The sequence below is a fragment of the Channa argus genome, chromosome 2 (genome assembly GCF_033026475.1).
Source record: "Channa argus isolate prfri chromosome 2, Channa argus male v1.0, whole genome shotgun sequence".
NCBI lineage: Eukaryota > Metazoa > Chordata > Actinopteri > Anabantiformes > Channidae > Channa > Channa argus.
The window spans coordinates 4182862-4201292 of NC_090198.1; the positions used below are offsets into that span (position 1 = coordinate 4182862).

At 42.0% G+C, this 18431-nt stretch overlaps 1 protein-coding gene across 10 annotated transcripts in view; it reads left to right on the forward strand.

The window, feature by feature from the left end:
• Window positions 1-18431, forward strand: part of znf536 (zinc finger protein 536) — a 216555-nt gene that overhangs the window by 46163 nt on the left and 151961 nt on the right. The window lies entirely within an intron of this gene.

The following is an 18431-nucleotide window of genomic DNA, read 5'->3' on the forward strand; positions in this document are numbered from 1 at the left end:
GAAGAGGAGAGCAAAAAATTGGAGCCTATGTAGGTGTAGGAAGGTGTGATGAGATTTTAGAAGTCTGAAGTGGAAACCCTGCAGACCTGTGTGACCTAGGCCTGACGCTCTGACACTCTTCGAAGATGCGAGGTTAGTTCACCTGGTCGCTATTTCTTATCCAGCTGTGGAAATGCCTTTCCCCCTCATATCAGGAATATCTAGCCAAGGTGTGGATGAATGTGTTGCATTTATCTGTTAATAGCAGGACATATTACTTGCAGCTGGGGTAGTGATTTATTTCAGTTTATATTAAAGTGTGGACTGACTGCGACGCTGCTAAGGATCTTAATTCAGGAGCGTGACAGAGTTAGTGAACCCTTTTTCAATCACTGCACCTTCTGTCATCCTTTCCTTGACCAAATGTGGATGTTGACTTTAAGTGATAAATAAGATGTGAGTGGGAGGATACATACATTTATCCATGTGGATGTGCGTGTGCAGCTGTGTGTGGTTGTAAACTAAGGCATTATGGCAAAAAAAAAAAAAAAAATTGAATAATTTAACACACATTATTTTCAAATGACATGTGACTGTGTCACTCTAACAAATGCGTATGTCGGAAAGTTCAGGGGATTTTGTAGGGCGCCTGTGAACAGTGAGTGATGGCAACCAGCCGACTCTCAGCTCCCTCTTGTCTACCAACAGCTCCATGTGAGCCCAGTGCACCATCTTCTTTTCTCAGAACTAACGCCGCTGTGAATCGAAACAAAAAGGCCACATATTTTATTTATGTGTCAAAAGTGCGGTGAAAGGAGCGTAGGAAGGAGGGGAGTGGGGCGTATCACTCTATCCATCGGTTGATATCATTCCATCCATGCGGATCAATTCTCCCAGACAGAGGCAGATGAGAAAGGAGCAAGCACAAGCAGAGGGGGAGGGAAGGAAGGAGAGCTGAAATGGTGGTCGTATTGATTTGTCAAAGAAATACAGCGTTGCGTGTTTTGCTTAAATGTTCACATAAACCTGAGCTGTCAGAGGTGGGCAGGCACATACTGACATTTTGCCAAACAGACATGGATTCTGGATTTTCTGCTTGGCTTAGCTGTACATAGTCTTATCCATCAACTTCAAGTGGAAAACAGCAAACTGGCCCCTCCTGGCTTAAAACAGTGTTTGTGGCAAACTGTGCATCCAGGCCCCCAACGTTCAATGAAAAACTAGTCACATTGCCCAGTCACTTTTAGAATTTTGTAGGTAATTGAGTCAACTTACTAGCTTTTCTTTTGCATTCATAATTATCCTTCAACAAATATTGCTTGGGCATGGATTTGTATTTTAGTCTAGGTTTGTTGCTAAATTCCCATTTTCTCTTCTATGAGATCATGTTTGTAAAAATTGTATACTAATGCAACATCCATGGTTTGTGATAAGCACTGAGTAATAATTTCCAGGGACTTTAAGTATCTGTTTTTAACAGTTAAAGTCACCGGAAGGCCAAATTCCAGGAACCAGCTACAGTCACATTTTAGGCTTCACTTAAACCTATAATAACACAAATTGTGACACATTCTAATGCCACATTTCATCCAGATACAAGTCATCATATCACACAATATCACCCTATTTTAATTGATAACTTTACTAATTTCTAATTTGAAGCTACAGTGTGCAACTCAAGGTAGCATTAATGTGAGAATTCATGCTCTCTGCTCTGTCAAGTCCTCCCTTTCCCTGCCCTGCCCAGCTTTGCTTCACTCTTTAAGCTCCACCAGGTAGTTGTTGTTATCAATTTACAATATATGGGAATGCAGAAAAATCAGATTCAGACTTTTCTCTGACTGGTCAAAATGTTGCACTCTGTATTGTGAACACTCCTTATATATACAGACACTAAATCAACTATGAATTGCCTCCACTCACTATAAAGCGTATCAGTCTCCAACGTGGACTTACATATTTGTCTATACCCTAGACCTTCAAAGAATGTTGCCCCTAAAGGTGTGAATCACCAACATTTACTGTGACCTCAAGTAAGAAAGACTCAACTACAGATACTAGAGAAGTGCAATAGGATTATGGTTATTCTGAATACTTAGGGCAAATTAAAAAAAAAAACATTGTGGATCTGACTGACATTGACGTTGTTAGTAATTTTTTGGCAACGATGGTCTACAGCACAAAGCAAATAAATCCAGGTTGGAGACCAACAGACATTAACCTATGCATCTGCAATTGCTCAAATTCATCACAGTCCTACATTGTGAATAACTACTGCAGTTTTGTTAAGAGTGGGAAAGAAAAAAAACTACATACTGGATTACCTCAATTAAGACCACCCACGCAGATTTATCTGACCGTAGTAAAACTCTCTCATCTAGGAAAGAAGATGAGGAAAGAAGAATGCAGGAACTTGGTGACTTAATTGGTTCAAGGATTCTCTACACACTGATCCTGTCTTGTCTATCCATGATCCAAAAAATGCAGTCAGTCCCATATTTGACCATGGTAGATTAGAGAAAAGCCCTCTTCCACCCTCTGTGACTGCATACCTGGCACAAGGACAAGAGATGGAAGGGAAGAGTTGGGGTGGTGGTGGTGGTGGAGGGGTTGAAATTAAAGAGCATTTAAAGAAAACTGAAGAAAAGAGCAGAGAGTGCGCACAGGGCCATAAAAGGGATAGTTTAACCATTGATCGAGAGCAGTGGTGGAAAAGGCAGCTGTAAATCAATTTTATCTTGGAGCAGCTAAAGAGTGTTTTCTAATGAGGTTAATGCCACATAATGGCTAAATTCCTCTGCTTAAAAGATGCCCTCAAGGTGGTGGCAAGAGATAGATGTCACAGTGGAAAGCTTAACACCTCCACCATTCAACACCAAGCAGAGGGATGCCGTCTTCTGTCAGGGAGTTTGTGTGTTTAATGTTGTTAAACCTTCATTCCCCTAGAAGGTTTCATTCAGGGGTCATTATATCATCCAGTACATCTTTGTCCAGATAGCCTTAGACAGATCAGTCTATGCCTGAGACTGGGTGTTTTAAACATTTATATAAAGTAGTTTCTATAAATGATTCGGTCTGTGTTGTCCACTTCTAATATGATCCTTGACCCCAAGTCAATAGACTGAGGGATTTTTTGGGGGGAATATCTATTGTCTAGGCAGTAAACCGGGTAGCATGTCAAACTCGAATGGGCTGTGTACCGCCACTGAAAAGATAAACTGACCCGGCACTAATTGATTATGAATCAAGTTGACCTCTGGCAAATAGCAATGTTTATGAAATCCATTATGTTATAAGAGACGGGGACTAAATGGTAGAGAGGACAGGGCTTAGCAACAGCATCAAACAGCTTCTCTATACACCAGTACTGCATCCATGTACACACAGGTTTTCCAAATACACATGTTCCACCACCAAATTATGTAACATGAGCACAAGCACAGATGGGCAACCCATGCTCCTTGAAGACTGCAGCCCTGCGTGTCCAACTATCCCCACCCTACCCACTGCTGATTACCTGAGTCAGTTGTGTTCAGTCAATCAGAAGCTGGGGGAGCAGAGGGTAGAGCAGGGATACTGACATAAACAACAACAATCAGGTTTGTCGCCCTTAAGGAGCATGGTTTGCCCACCACTGAGCACGAGGGTTAAGTTGTAATGAGTTTCTAAAGGCCAATGTAGATGTTTCATTTCCAGTCTTTTCCAAAGCTCACCCAAGTCCTGGTCAAAGTAACACTGGGCTTTGTGAAGTACCTTGTGGTCTCTATTTCTAGATCCACGACTCAGATCTTCTTCCAGTAGTGTTCCCAGGCCAGACAGAATATATAATCCAATCTATCCAATTCTGAAGTTTTGTGGTATGCCCTAGGGTCTCTTTCAATGTGGATCTAGCCAAAATACATCCATAAAGAGGTGTTTGGGAGACAACCTAATTAAATACCAGAAACAGCTCAACTGAAGCTCCTCCTGGACATCTGACCTTCCCAGTCAGGGAGCAATAAAAACCAACAGACTTGCAGTGTTTGGCAAAAAACTGAAACAAAATCCTGAGGTCAACAAAGCATGAATCCTCCTCTCATCGGTGATCTAAATACTTGGAATCTCAAAGTAAAAATTTTTAGTTTAAATTCTCCTAGACTTGGAATTTTGAGCTGGTGAAATTGCCTTTGGACCATGTGACTTATATATATATATATATATATATATATATATATATATATATATATATATATATATTCTAGAAACTTGTGATGTGGTAGAGGTCTAAAAAGACCATTTGGGGGTCATATAATTGTCTCACAAAACACCTCAAACCTGAGCCAAGTGTGAAGCATTAGTTTTTGGATTCATAAACAATGTTTCTCAAAGCTTTTGACCAGACACAGATACACAGAGATGAGCTCCTAAAAGAGTTGACTGAAATGGGTGGATGGGTTTTTGGGAAAGACCAGAATTGTCGGTTCCAAACCAGAGCTTGTCTAGACATAATTGCAGCGCACAAAACACAAATGTAATACAAGCAGCAATCAGCTACAGTTGATTCATCAGCCAGCATCTTTGTATTTACAGTTTTAGTTTCTGGAATGTGCCGAATTAAAGTTGGAAGAAGTGGATGGTGTAGGTAACAACCACAACTGATCTGTGCAGGGATTCCCAAAGCATCCAGTATCAAGTCTTATCACCAGCTAGCTTGCTAGCATATCAGCAGATGCAGACTTGCTGGAATATTACATTACACAAATTACATTAGATAGTAATGGAAGCATAAGGAATCCTCTTTGTCTTCGGCAAGAGTGATCCGTGGAGTCTGTAAGCTGTAAACTAGACTCCACCATAATGTTGTTGACGGAAAGCAGCTCACAATCAGCAAGTGTATTCTTGTGATGTGATGTGGGGCATTACATTATGGGAGCGCCTTGGAGGTCTCAGCCAAAGTCAAACAAAGTTTATGAGTTCACAATATTAAGGAACCGAGAAGCGTTTTATCCTGCTGCTGCTAGATATAGCAGTGATGCGGCCTTAAAATTTGAATGCGTTCAACACTGACCACATGTATATCAATGTAGCCAACTGTGCTCGCTCACTACCAACAGCAGAATGGCAATTATATACTGTAACACCAGGACTCTAATGTGGGTGTGTGTGTGCGTGTGTTTGTGTGTGTGTGTGTGTGAATTGAGTACAACCAGCATGCAGCATGAAACTTAAGGAAAGTTCATCTCCACAGACCTCTAGCATTGATCACTGGGGCCCTAAAGCTATTATCATGATCTAATTAGGTTTAACATAAGTCTGTGTCACGGCCCGGTGCAAGGCTGCCTTGTCCCCAATTCCACACTTTCACAGCATCCCAATTTAAAAATAGCACCCATGTGCCACACATACATTCAGTGAATACTAATACTTTTTTCCAGTTACACTGAGGTCTACTGTAATGTCAGACAGTGGTCTTAAGCAGGGAGAGAAGATGTAATCTGCAAGGCATGAACAAATACGGCTAAATCTTCTGACGATCCATTTTGAAGAAATTGACATAGTTTGTGGAGGAATGACTCACAGTTTCTAGTTTTAAAAAAAAAAAGATAAGAAAGAATTATGTTTTTCTCCACATCTTACACTGTACACACACGCAGCAGTTGTTAGTCCACAAAATACATATTTTTTTAATTTACACCTTCTTAGTGTTTCTTGAGCAACCTTTTATCTTAAAAATAGCATTCTGTTGGGGGAATACAATTGCAACCGGATTACATGTGCTGTCAACATAATGAGAATATGTAGACAACAGATTTTTGTCCCCCAAAATATCCGTTGTTTCAGTTCACTGATTACACTGTCACAAGCAAACATAATCGTGTTTGCAGTTTAGCTGCACAGGAGCGTAAATTTTAGGGAGACGGGGCTTTGATGAGAGTAATGGAATAGCCTTTGGATTGTTGATACTTTTTTAGTATATCTGATTATTTTCACAATACCGTATATCCTTAAAATGATTCAGCTTCAGGATTAAGTCTTGATTCCTACTTGGGATATTGCTGCTTGCCCATTTATTCCATTCAGTCTGATATTTACTTGAAAATAAAAACACTTTCTTATTGTTGCAGGTGTAGAACAGCATTCTGAATATTTTTACATTTTGATGACCGTCTGATTTCTCTTACACGTTACACTCTGTATTCCCACGACTAATGGCTTGGAGATGATATGAATACCCTCAAAAAGTGTAGAAGATGAAACATACAGGCGGTGACCTAATAAGACGACCTTTGGGCGGTGCCCATTAATAAAGCTGTCCAAAAATATTCTCTAATATAATACTATATCTAATTTGTTTTATGTACCTTATATGTGGGCTGAGGTGCGTTAATACAACTGTGAATTACCTGCACTGACACCTTATTCATTTTCAACATGATTAGCAGCCGTGCAAGGCTGGCACAGTGGGTGGCTGTGGCCCAGTGCACACACTCATGGGCTCATTACGCCACCGCACACAGGTGTAATGGAATGCCCCCCCCATCACACACACACACAGACACACTCACAGAGGCTCACACACAGGCTCTTACATGTACAAACTCAAGAACACGAAAGCTTGCACACAGACTGAATACAGTGGGCCCTCTTGGCCTCTTCACAAAGCAACGTTTTTTTCCACTGTTGTACAATCTAGGCATCCACTGTAGTCTTATTATTGCAGGGTCTGGCTTCAGTCCCCATATAAGGAGAGACAAGTCTAAAAAAAGGTGTTAAGAGGACTCCCCTCCCGCTCTGCTACTCCTGTGTCCTCTGTTATTATGAATAGTAGCGGTAAGAGAGAAAAGCATATACTCATTCGAATCTGTTCATGCTTTCTGAAGGGCCACTCTCACCAGACGAGGGCCCTTTTTTTCCCCTCCCCCACCCCACCCCACCCACCACCCTCTTTTGATTGATATGTGAAATCCGTCTCTCTCCGCAGCTCTAAAGGCAGTCCCTGTGTGTGTCTGAAAGGTGCTCATTGTTGAGTAGAGACCACTTTGTCAAGAAACAATCCTGTTCCCAAGGAAGCTGAGAATGTCTTAAAAAAGATACAGGCCCTTATTGTGTACATTTGGGGAACTTTAATTTTGTGTGTGAGGTCATTTTAATCCTGATGAATTTTTTTTTAGTAGCGGTTGTAGTTCAATAGATGGTTGCCCTAATGCTCTAAAAGAAGGGGCAAAATAAAGGGAAGAATGGAAAAAAGAATGAAAAACCCACCCACAGGCCCGCCGAACAATCCTAAACTTAAAGTGTCACAGAGAGCGAGGAGGAAGGGTAGAGGCCTTTGTTGATGGACACATTGGGATGTATTTAGGTTCTACAAAGGAGATTCCCTGAATGGAGGTTTGATTTCTGCTACAAGGTTTAAAATGCCTGCTTTGCGGAATAGATTGGCATGGGATAACGTTTGTGTAGGGTAATCTCTTAGGCCACAGAAGTTGATGTGAGTGAACCACCCAAGACATCGCCTCTGAACTGGTGCCAAAGTGCAAAGGGAACAAGCATCTACGCGAACACGCATCTACGAACACTGCTAATGGCGTGACTGAGCATTCATCGTCAGCATATGGGATTGTTCCAGCTACATTTTATCCCGTTTGACCAACGTTCGATTTGTCAGAACCGTGTTCTTTATGGCAATAAAGCTCTCAGACTTCTTCTTTTGTGCAAATCTTATTTGTATTTCCATCAGAGCTCCGTGGCTGTTTTTGTTGTTGGTTCGCCCTCTGGCGTCTTGTAGGTTTAGACTGGATCCGAGCCTATTAGGCAGACAAGATGAAATGCAAACAGCAACCAGCTGAAAATGTGACCTTCTAAACTGAATACAGTTAGCAGTTTTTATTTGTCGTTGTTGTTTTTTTGAACGTTTTAGCAAATTAAGGCCCTAGATAAACACATAACTTCTTTTATTCTGGTGCTTTTTCTTTTTTTTTTATCAAAATGGTGCGTCGTTGCAGGAGGCTCGCTCATCACCATTGTGGCTAAATGGAAACTGGATCTTGTTTGAGGAACGGCAGGCTGAGACCAAACAGCGTGATTCATAATGGTTATTTATGTACCATGTAGCTGAGACTCAGCGGGGGGCAAAGGCATGGTCTTTGCTAAGTACATCTCTTTCTGCTTAGTTTCTCCTCAGTTGGGCTTTCGGCCTATCTTCCTGATAAATATTGCTCATATGGAAACTGAAAATACATCCTCTTGGTGTTTTTTGATCATCCCCAAAATAACAAGTGTAGGAGTCTGCTGTTGTCGAGTAAAGAAACGAGGTGCATTCAAACAAGTTCCACTGCTGCGTCGTGTCAGTGGCAGTGAGATGCACATACAGTAGGTTGCGTTACGGCTCGTTTGGTGACGGACCCCCATAATGCCTCCAAACAAACACGGCATTCCCTACAATAAAGTACAAGTTAGAGAAGCACTTTCTCCCTCTCTTTTCCTCTAACTGCCCTTTATTTCTTTTCTAACTTTTCCCTCCCCCCCTCATTTCCCTCTGTTGCGAGATGCAGAGATCCAAGTGCGCGATGGTGCATTACTGAGGACACCTGTTCTCTTGATGTGGCCAGACCGATTGACTGCGTGTCTGTGTGTGTGTGGGTGGGTGGATGTGTGTGTGCACGTACACGGTTTATTCATTCAACTTTTAGGCAGACCCTGAGACCAGATCAATTAAAAGTGAAACTGTTCATTTTGTGCCTCACCTCACATATATTAGGCCTTTAATTTTGTACCCTGCAACTTTCCTTTGCCCACAAAACAAAACTTGGCATTAATTAGAGAACTGAAATGCATGTTACAGTGAATAGACAACTTTCTGTTTGTGTACCACTGTTCTTGTAGGCTTTACCCTCTGCTACAACCCTGAGACAGATGCTCTAACCTCTCTTATCACGTGGCACCTCCCTCCACTTTTTTATTCCATCAATTCCTCAGTGAAGAGAGTAAGAAAGTCCTCTTACCAGAGGGTAAAATGGTTGCTCAGGGAGAGTTCAAAGCCTGGGAGGGCACAATATGTTCTGTTACATTATACTGTTCAGCCGTGGAAGGAGAAAAAAAAAAGAGTGAAAACGGCATAAGAAGCGAGCGCATAGTGAAAAAAAGCATTTTGCCATTTTATTACTGACATTTGAAAGAGTTCTGTTCACGTCGTCTCCTAAACTCCAACCCCGGGACCCCCACTCCGCCACACGCCCCGACCGAAATACAAAAAAATTCTTTTTCACTTAGTATGTAGGTCACATTACAGTGGTGTCTAGCTATTGGACATGGGCTTAGATAACTGTTTGTCGAGTATTAAATGCTTTCGCTGCCTCAGCAGCCTCTGCCACTGGTATTTCTCACACAGTCGTGCAACTGAAAGGAGGCAGCGCCACAGCAAAAATCATGTCACACACACACACACACACACACACACGTGCACACACACTTTCAACTTTTGATGCTTTTTGTGTGCATTTATAAAAAAAAAAAACTCTTTTGCATGAAACATTTCACTTTTCTCATATAAAAGTGCCTTATGTGGAGTTGGTTTCGAAGGCGAGTTAAAGGAGCGTTTGTAAATGAGGACTGTGGTGAATAGGAGGTAAACCCATTGACCTGAGGTGCTAACTCAAGCAGATGAATCTTTGCTTTTCTTTCCTCTTATCCCTGTTTGCTTTGGGTGACCTTGCACACCAGCCCTGATGCTCTGTGTTCACATAGCACTGGCCTAATGGCTTATATAGGCCCCAGCATGGTTAGAACTTTCCATTTGAAAACACCCCTTCATGTTTGACCCTTCCCTCCTCAACTGTGCAACCTCTGATTTGCCCCCCCCCACCCCCAAAAAAAGAGAAAAGGCCAAGCAGTGATGTGGGGCAGAGGAGGAAATGACACCTGCTTTTATACCAGCAGGATCCAGACGAGGAGTGAAGTGTTCACTTAAAATACGAAAGGCGGGAGACAAGAGGGGCTTTACATTATTTGCCCTCTGTTGTCTTTGCACGAAATGAAAGATGCAAGTGTGTATGTGTGTGTGAGTTATCCTCCCCTTCCTCTGTCCTTTGTATGAAATGAGCCCAGATGGTGATTGATTTTTCAAGTGCTGACATCCCTGCTTGAGAAGCACCCCTCCTTTTCACGTGCACGCACAGACACAAACACAGACGCACACTCACACGTACCCTTCTTTGTGCCGAGCAAGTGAGGCACACTAATATCTCAGTGCCATCATCATCCTTTGCGACTGCCAGCAACCACCGTGGATTGACAAAAGTATGCATGCAAACAAACAGACACACACAGATACACACATTGGTCTTTTGGTAGCTGTGAGGACACACATTGACATGAGGCATATACCTCATATAGCCAACTCCACCCAAGGCCTGGGGCCCTAACCAAAATCATTTACAATCTGCAAAACCTGCATAGACTCCAGTTTCTTCAAAAGCAAAGATAAACTGACCTTTGAAGAGACGAGAAAAAGAAGCAGACGGTAATACAATAAAGATATGTAATAAAGAGAACTGTTTGAGGGCGTTTTTCCATGCTAAGAGATAGACAGATACACATAGAGTGATGGTAGGCAGGGACGGAGCACATCACAGCAGCCCTATTGAGTTAAAGTGGCTGTGTGGCTAAATGATGTCATTGGCTAACTAGGCATTCTCAGGCCATTGCCTCTGTTTGCGTGACTAAATACATACAATTAAGGCCTCGGCACTTCTCAATCTCTGTGAACTCATTGTTATCCCCGGGTTCAAGTGCACTGATAATGGGGGCCAGAGGAAAACAGGCGTAGCAGCGAAAGAGACAGAGAGCTGGTGGGTAAAATAGACATCTCATTATTAGTGGCATTCTCTTTCACCCCAACAGCACTACTAAAGCCTTGCTCACTCATCCGTCCCCTTTTTCTGCCCGTTTTCTTTTTTGTCCGCTGGCTTTTTTCTCCTTGTCTCACTTTTTTAGTTGGTAGCCTTTCTCTATGATTTGCAAACACACCCCCCCCCTCCCCATCTCCTTTCGTCCTTTCCATCCTTCTCTGTTTCTGTGTCTCTCACCACTGTTCTCCTTTGTTATGTGAGGATGCTTTGTATAAACAGTGTTTGCTCCCATACAGTGGCTGCTTTTCTCATAGGGACTGGCTATGACACACACCTTTTACAATTGTAACCAGCTCCACACTGTGAATGGACTGCCACCCCCCCACCCCCACACTTTCCCCACTCCCATCCCTGTTCTCTCCACTGTTTAATGCCACCTCTAAATGCATCATTAAACAGTTAGGCTGCTGTGAAAGTGGTAGGACAGTGGACAGGCACACAAACCAAGAGGAAATCGCTTCTTTTAAAACGAGTGAAATTGCTTGTTCTTTTTTTTCACATGCACATATGTGTATCTATAGTCACTAACCCAAACTGAATTCACATCTAAACGCCAAATACTAAAGCTAGACATTAGTAGCTAAACGTTTATAAGTTGAAATGCTTCAATACGATATTTTGTCTAAGGTATTAGACAGATTTGTGCTAATGCTTTCACTTAACTGGGGCCTTAACTTTTTGGACAGTTTCTGCTTCTGTCATTTACAATCAGCAACGCTTTTTGAGAATCTTAAAAGCCAAAGCAAAAACCTTCAAAATCATTTAAAATGGAAACAACCAACCCTCAAATGTTTCCAAGCTACAGCAGCAGAGGTCACATTGTGGTCCCCCTCCCATGCCAAACACACACACACACACACACACACACACACACACACACACACCAGATCAAGTGTAATCGTCTAAAGTGAGACTTCCCTGATGGCCTCGACACTTGACAGTGATGCCCTCAAGTCTCGGAGAAAACTGTGTAACTCGAGAACGATTGCTTCTGTCTGTCTTGAGTAACTGGATCACCACGCTTTCCTCCCTGGCCACAGGCACACACACACATACACGCACACACTCTCACTGTTATGCATTAACGTACACACACCGAGATATTCTTTCACTAGGACAGACACAGGCAGATTTACAGATAAACACTACTAACCGGAGAGGAGCGGAAGTGGGCTCACACACAGGAGAAGCCAGTACGCTCGAGTGTGTGTGACAAGAGGTGTGTTTGAGGTGCATCGCGGGGGTTGTGGTGGTGGGGGAGGGGCTCCAGACATCGCCGGAGCGCGGCAGCGGTAGCCTAGGTAAATGGATCTTATTTAGCGGCGCGTCAACACGTGTAAGGGAGCTTACGGCTCATTACTCTGGGCCCCGATCCTCTCTGCTCACCCACTGATGGATGGATGGAACTGCTGGGAGGGGACTCAGGTGGGGGTGGGTGGGAGAAGGAAAGCTGGATGGACAATCGACCCTACCCTCCTTTTTGCCTCTCTCTTTCCATCCCTCTTTGCCCTCTTGCTTTTACACTTCCTCTCCTCGCTTTCCTCTTTTTTCATGCTCTGAATGTGATTTTCGTGTAATAACCAGCTACATTTGTCTTCTCTAAATCTAGCACACACACCCAAACACCCATCAACACAACTAGTCCACCAAAGCTCTTCCATTTACATGTCTATACATGTGTAAGGTTTTGTAACTTTATTTTATTTTTTTCGTCTAATTTTAAAACTGACAAAGTTTAAAATAAGATTTAGTCAACACTGACGAAACCAAAAATTACTGAAGGGTCACTGTAAAACATTGTGTGTGTTCATACCTCTGGTCTCACACTCTTTTTTTTTTGTCAATCGGTGCCTTTTCTGTGCCATTTTTATAGACACAAACAATTTAGTAGAATTGTCAGTAAAAGATAGTTATACCACAGTGGCAAACAAAATGTCACAAACCCAAAATAGAACCTAAACTATTTTATTTTACAGAATAAAATCGAGAAGTTTTTGGGTGCCTCTTTGAATCCTATCTACAGAACAACTGCAAATGCAGTGGGGAAGACGTTTAATAGACCAAACCAGAAGTTAGCATCTCTCTGGTTCCCGTGACAAGAATGCATCTTGATTTTTGTATTGACATTTGGTTTATTGCTCTGTTCTGTTTCTGTTTTCGTAGGATTTAGTGACGGTGATTGTGGATTACAATTTACGGTGCTAGTTCACTGTTTTGACTGTCTGGATTAACATTGTACATACCTACATTGGATGAAGGTGGATACACTGTTTGGAAATAAGAATTAAACTTTCTCAAAGATTGTGCATCAGAGATTGTGTCCTTGTGTCAAATTATCGACAAACAGAAGTTTACTATACAAACACGTTTTGTTCAGCAAGATAACCTTCAAAGCATCACTTGATAATGTTTTAAGTCTAAAGCTATTAGGCTATAAACTGAACTACACCACAGTTGAATGACTACTGCGTCACTTACCTCATCTACAGTAGCTTTTTTTGTAATAGTGACCTGGTAAAACTAGTAAAACATTGGAGCTGTAGGGGCCCAGTTGTAAGTGTATGAGTCTGTCTGTCCCAGATGATGCCATTTATGTTCCTAACAAATTCTGAATTCTCATTCAGCCACTTGTTAGGAACCACCTTTTCCAAGACATGTAAAATCACTCCCACCTCACAGCTAGAAGCTGGTTTAGACTCCGGCTGCTGGTTGCAGCCTTTCTGTGTGGGGATCTGCATGTTTTCCGCGTGCTAGGGTGGGTTTCCTCAGGGTACTCCGGTTTCCTCCCACGGTCTATAGACATGCATGTTAGGTTAATTGGTGGCTCTAAATTGCCCCCAGTTTTAAATTTGAGTGTGAATGGTTGTCTGTCTGTGTATGTCTCTCTGTGTTTGCCCTGAGACAGACTGGAGACCTGTCTAGGGTGAACCCTGCCTCTCACACAATGACAGTAGGCTCCAGCCCCCCGCGACCTTTAAGAGGCTAATTGGTTGAAGCTAAGGATTGGATCCAAAAACTGGTTATTAAAATTCTCTGATTGGTTAGAAGAGTGAGCCTCACTCAGAAACATACAGACAGGAATATCTCTGCATTACTGTCAGTGAATCTTACTTTACACTGAAACACATTTGAAGTGGTTTCTGGATCATACGACACGAGTTATCAAATGACAATAATTTGACACAGGGATACAATCTTTGAGCGAGATCAATTCTTATTTCCAGTGTATCCACCTTCATTCAATGTAGGTATGTACGGTGTTATTTCAGACGCCTAAACAGCAAACAAGTAGCACTTTGAGCACTAATCCACATTCCTCATCACTAAATCCTACAAAAACACAAACAGAACATTAAGAGTTAGTGATAGACTGTAGAATTTTATTGGAGTTCAGATCTTTCTTCATCTACATATAACATACTGATGCATATCAACATTATAATAAACTAACCCTGTGTACCTGTTTAGAGGTTTGTGAGTTTGTGATTGGCTCAGTAGGTGGTTTCTGTCAGGCCTGTTCAAAATACATCTCTGTGAGTGGTGAACTTTTAAACCCTTGCATTAGCTCCCTCACTTAATTGTTACCAGCACACAGACCTGCACTGTAAACGTCTCAACCCTGACACACAGCTACCACACACACACACACACACACTCATTTCACTCTGCTTCCAAAGGACTGAGTCTAGTCCCTCGTTCTTAAGCTCGTAGAGCATTCCTCTCATTCATGGAAGCAGGGCGCTCCTAGTGAAGCGCTTAATTGGCTGCAGATTGCTCTTTAACCTCAGGGTCACACCACACTCACGCAAACGCACACACAAACACTGCGTGCACATGTAGACAGAGACAAACACACATGCACGTACACTCTCCGCTTGTGCAGCCTGTTAAAGTCTTAAGGGAAATGGAGTGTGTTTTTAACAACTCAGTAGGGAGGTCAAAGGTCAGCAGATTTGTAACAGACAATCTCTAAGGACCTGTCAGTCAAGGCTAAAATGCCATGGCAACTCCTGCACACGCACATGCACAGACCCACACATATATTTGGGTGCTTTGCTGTTTTTCTTATAGTTTGAAGTGTTTCTGCAGAAATGGGAAAAAATGTCTTTTTTTTTTTTTTTTTGATTAAGAAGTCTGCTCAAACATGCTGGACTGAATCCGATTTGGTTACATTTGGTTTGGTTAAGGTCTTGCCAGTCATCTCCTCTGTGTTTAGTCCAGAGAGCGGGACGTTTCAGTCACAGAGCTGTCCGTTTAAGCCCTCTGCCCATCTCTTCAGTCTTAGAGATTGCTGCCCAGGATATGTGTTCCTGTCTGCCCACCATATGGGACAGCTGTAGTCCTCTGCTAAACACTGTAAAGTAATTGAGATTAAACTCTGGCTTAAGAGAAAAAGGAATTTGTGGTTTGCAGGCTTCTTTTGGTCTGATGAATGATTAGAGAACTTTAAATCAACAAATGCAGATTGTCAGTTTATGTTTGGACATTTAATTCAATTTTGCATGTGCGTAATACAAAGGTAATTGTAGCGAACATTTCTGACATACGCCGTGATTCACAACGCAGTTTGGATATTTTTACCTTTGATTCCGTATGCACGCATGCTTGGGTGTCTTAGTCTCGTCTCACCTTTATTTTTGCATAGTGAGTATGCTCTTCTCCATGACTGACCCTCCTCTTTCAAAAGAAATAAGATGTGTGTTTTTCTCCCAAATTAGGTTTTACACTTTTATCCCGGTGCATGAAGGAACTTCGTGCTATGATCATGTTTGATGGAGAAATAATAAAAGGTAAAAGGTGAAAGTAAAGAGGATGAAAGAGAAAGGGAATCAGTTATTTTTGAAGCAATAAGTCAAATGATATATAAATACCAATACTGCTATATAAATTTAAAAAAAAAAACACAGTTTATGACTTTATGACGTCCGATTTAATGAATGATATGATGCAAGGCAAAACAGTTAAGAATATGATTTTTGAAAAGGAACAAAGAACCCTGATAGAGACTCAGTAATGCCTGCCAGTCCTGCCATTGTACAGGCTTATGAATGATTAAGCTACTGTAGCAACAAGGGCAGATCACATTACAGACGCCATTTTGTTAGTTCCTCGTACAATCTTTCATATTTCCACCAGTTGTGCACCAGATTTATTCCAAGCAGAATGATGGTGTCGTGTGCATTTATTCATTTGTGTGTGTGTGTGTGTGTATGTGCGTATGCTTGTGTGTTTGGTGCAGGGGGTGCAAGCAGGGTGGCATGCATGTTAATGCCACAAATTGTTGTTAGATGCAGGTCTCCCTCTGCCATGCGTTTTGGACAGGAAGGCAACGTGATTGGCTTTGTTCAGTCTTCGTGGCAGCCGACACCAGCTGACATCTGTTCCCTCCTAACCACTCAGACTTATCTCCATCAGGGAACACACAAACACACACATATACATACACAGGCAGACGCACTGTGTCACGCAGAACAGACACTTGCACACACCGATTCACACACTCATAGACATACTTAGGGGAGAAAAAGTGCACACTTATGCACTGTAGACACACACATAACCACTTTCGCTTTTCCACACATGGACTAATTTTGTGATAGTAGAGAGTTCTGTGGTCCAGTTATATGTGGGCAGAAAATAAGTGCATTCACATGTGTCAAATGCTAAAAAAATGACTAAAAACAGATTGCAAATTAAGATGGAAATGGCGGAGCACACTCAGACTATACTATGCCTGGATTATCACTGAATCTACATTGTGTTGAAATGATTAAGTAAAAAGCTAGACATGTAATTAAAAGAGGGGAAAAATTGACTGATTTGCTTATGCATTCAGAGCTGGTTGTGGCGGCGTTGCAAATCTTATTGCATTGCTAATTTATATTATTGGCGGCTGAGTCCCTGGCACCGAGGCCTGGGCGTATATCTTAGACATGTGGAATCTGAAGGCAGAGTGGCATGAACACTCTCTGGGTAGACGAAGAAAGAATTTCAGTCAGTTTTGCCTCTCTTAAGCAAATAACCGTCTGCAAATCTGGCCTGTGTATAAAAGACAGTCTTTTTTTTTTTTTTCCTTTGAGATGAGGAATAAAAAAACAAGAAGAAGAAGAAGAAGAAGAAGAAGAAGAAGAAGAAAAAAAAAAAGACAGAGGTCTGTAGAGTGAGAGGAGGGAGGCTGTTTGAAATTAGCCCTCCACTCTGGGGTCCTGGGAAATGAACGTGACACGTCCAGATTTGGTGTTTTTGTTGCAATTACAAGAAAACACCAGATGAATTCTTTGCAAGCCATGTGTGCTGGTTTTTGTATGCATGAGTGTGCGTGTGTGTGTGTGTGTGTAGCGAATGTGTACACATATGCATGTGTGTGCAGTTGTCTGTGTGTGTGTGAGCAGGTGGCAGGCATATTTGAAGATGACAGTAGGGGTCTGACCCATGCCAGGCCCAATAAAGCAGCCTTGTGATGGAGCTTATGTGACACACTATCCCTAGGGCTCTGAGGTCTTTCTCTCCCTCACATACGTGCGTGACACACACTAAAACACACACACTAAAACACACACACACACACACACAGAGCCTCATTTCCCTAGTGGTGCTCCCTGTCAGATAGTAAAAGCTGCACTCTTGATTGCGGCGGGTGTTTGTGAGGTCTGTGTGTGGTCTAATGACAAGACTCTTCTGAGCCCTAGCGCAAACGCTGTTGATTCACGTTGTCACCTCCGCATGCAATAATGAAATCCGATGCCGTCCCTGTAAAGTTTCACCAGAAGTTGTATCCGGGCTTTGGAGTTCAGAAATCAGCCCCTTGTGGTCATTTGATTGAGGTTTCACTCACTAAATATGCTACCTCAGTGAGATGCAAACTAAATGCAGGAACTATTACATCTTCTCTGTCAATGAAGATAAAACACAGGCAACCTAAGCAAACACAAAACACATGCAACAGGGTCCCTCTCTTCCACACAGTTCGACTTTTGTCCATAGAGTATTGTCCTAAAAGGTTATGAGAGCGATTTGAATGTGTGTTATGGCAGAATTCAGATAAAAGTTATTGTTCTTCTGGGTGCACGGTAGTTTTCACCTCACCACTCCCGCCTGGATGCCATTTCTTCCCTGTGTCTTTTGGATAGTGGAGCCATGAAAACTTTATTGACGCGAGAAAGATGTTTTCCTTGGATCTTTTGCTTTTGCCATGATTTAGGACTAATTTTGGACGGTTGATCATTTCTGGGAAGCTTCACTTTTGTTCCAAGTCTTTGGAACATTTGTAGTTCTTTAAGTCATTTCTAGATAGTGTCTTTCACTGGGGATCTTGGAAGTCCCAAAGCCTTAGAAACAGACTTGTACAACCCCTGAATTTAAGTTGGGTAGTTAGTACCTAAAGGAGTGAATACTTTTTCCCACAGTCCTAGTTGGTGATACATTTGCTTCAATAAATACAGTTATCATTTCGAACTTGTGTTTCGTGTTTACTCAGGTTGTATTTGTTCTGACATCTGAAACAATTTAATATGAAATAAACACAAAAAGAGAAGAAATCAGGAGGGAGTTAAATATATTTTTTCA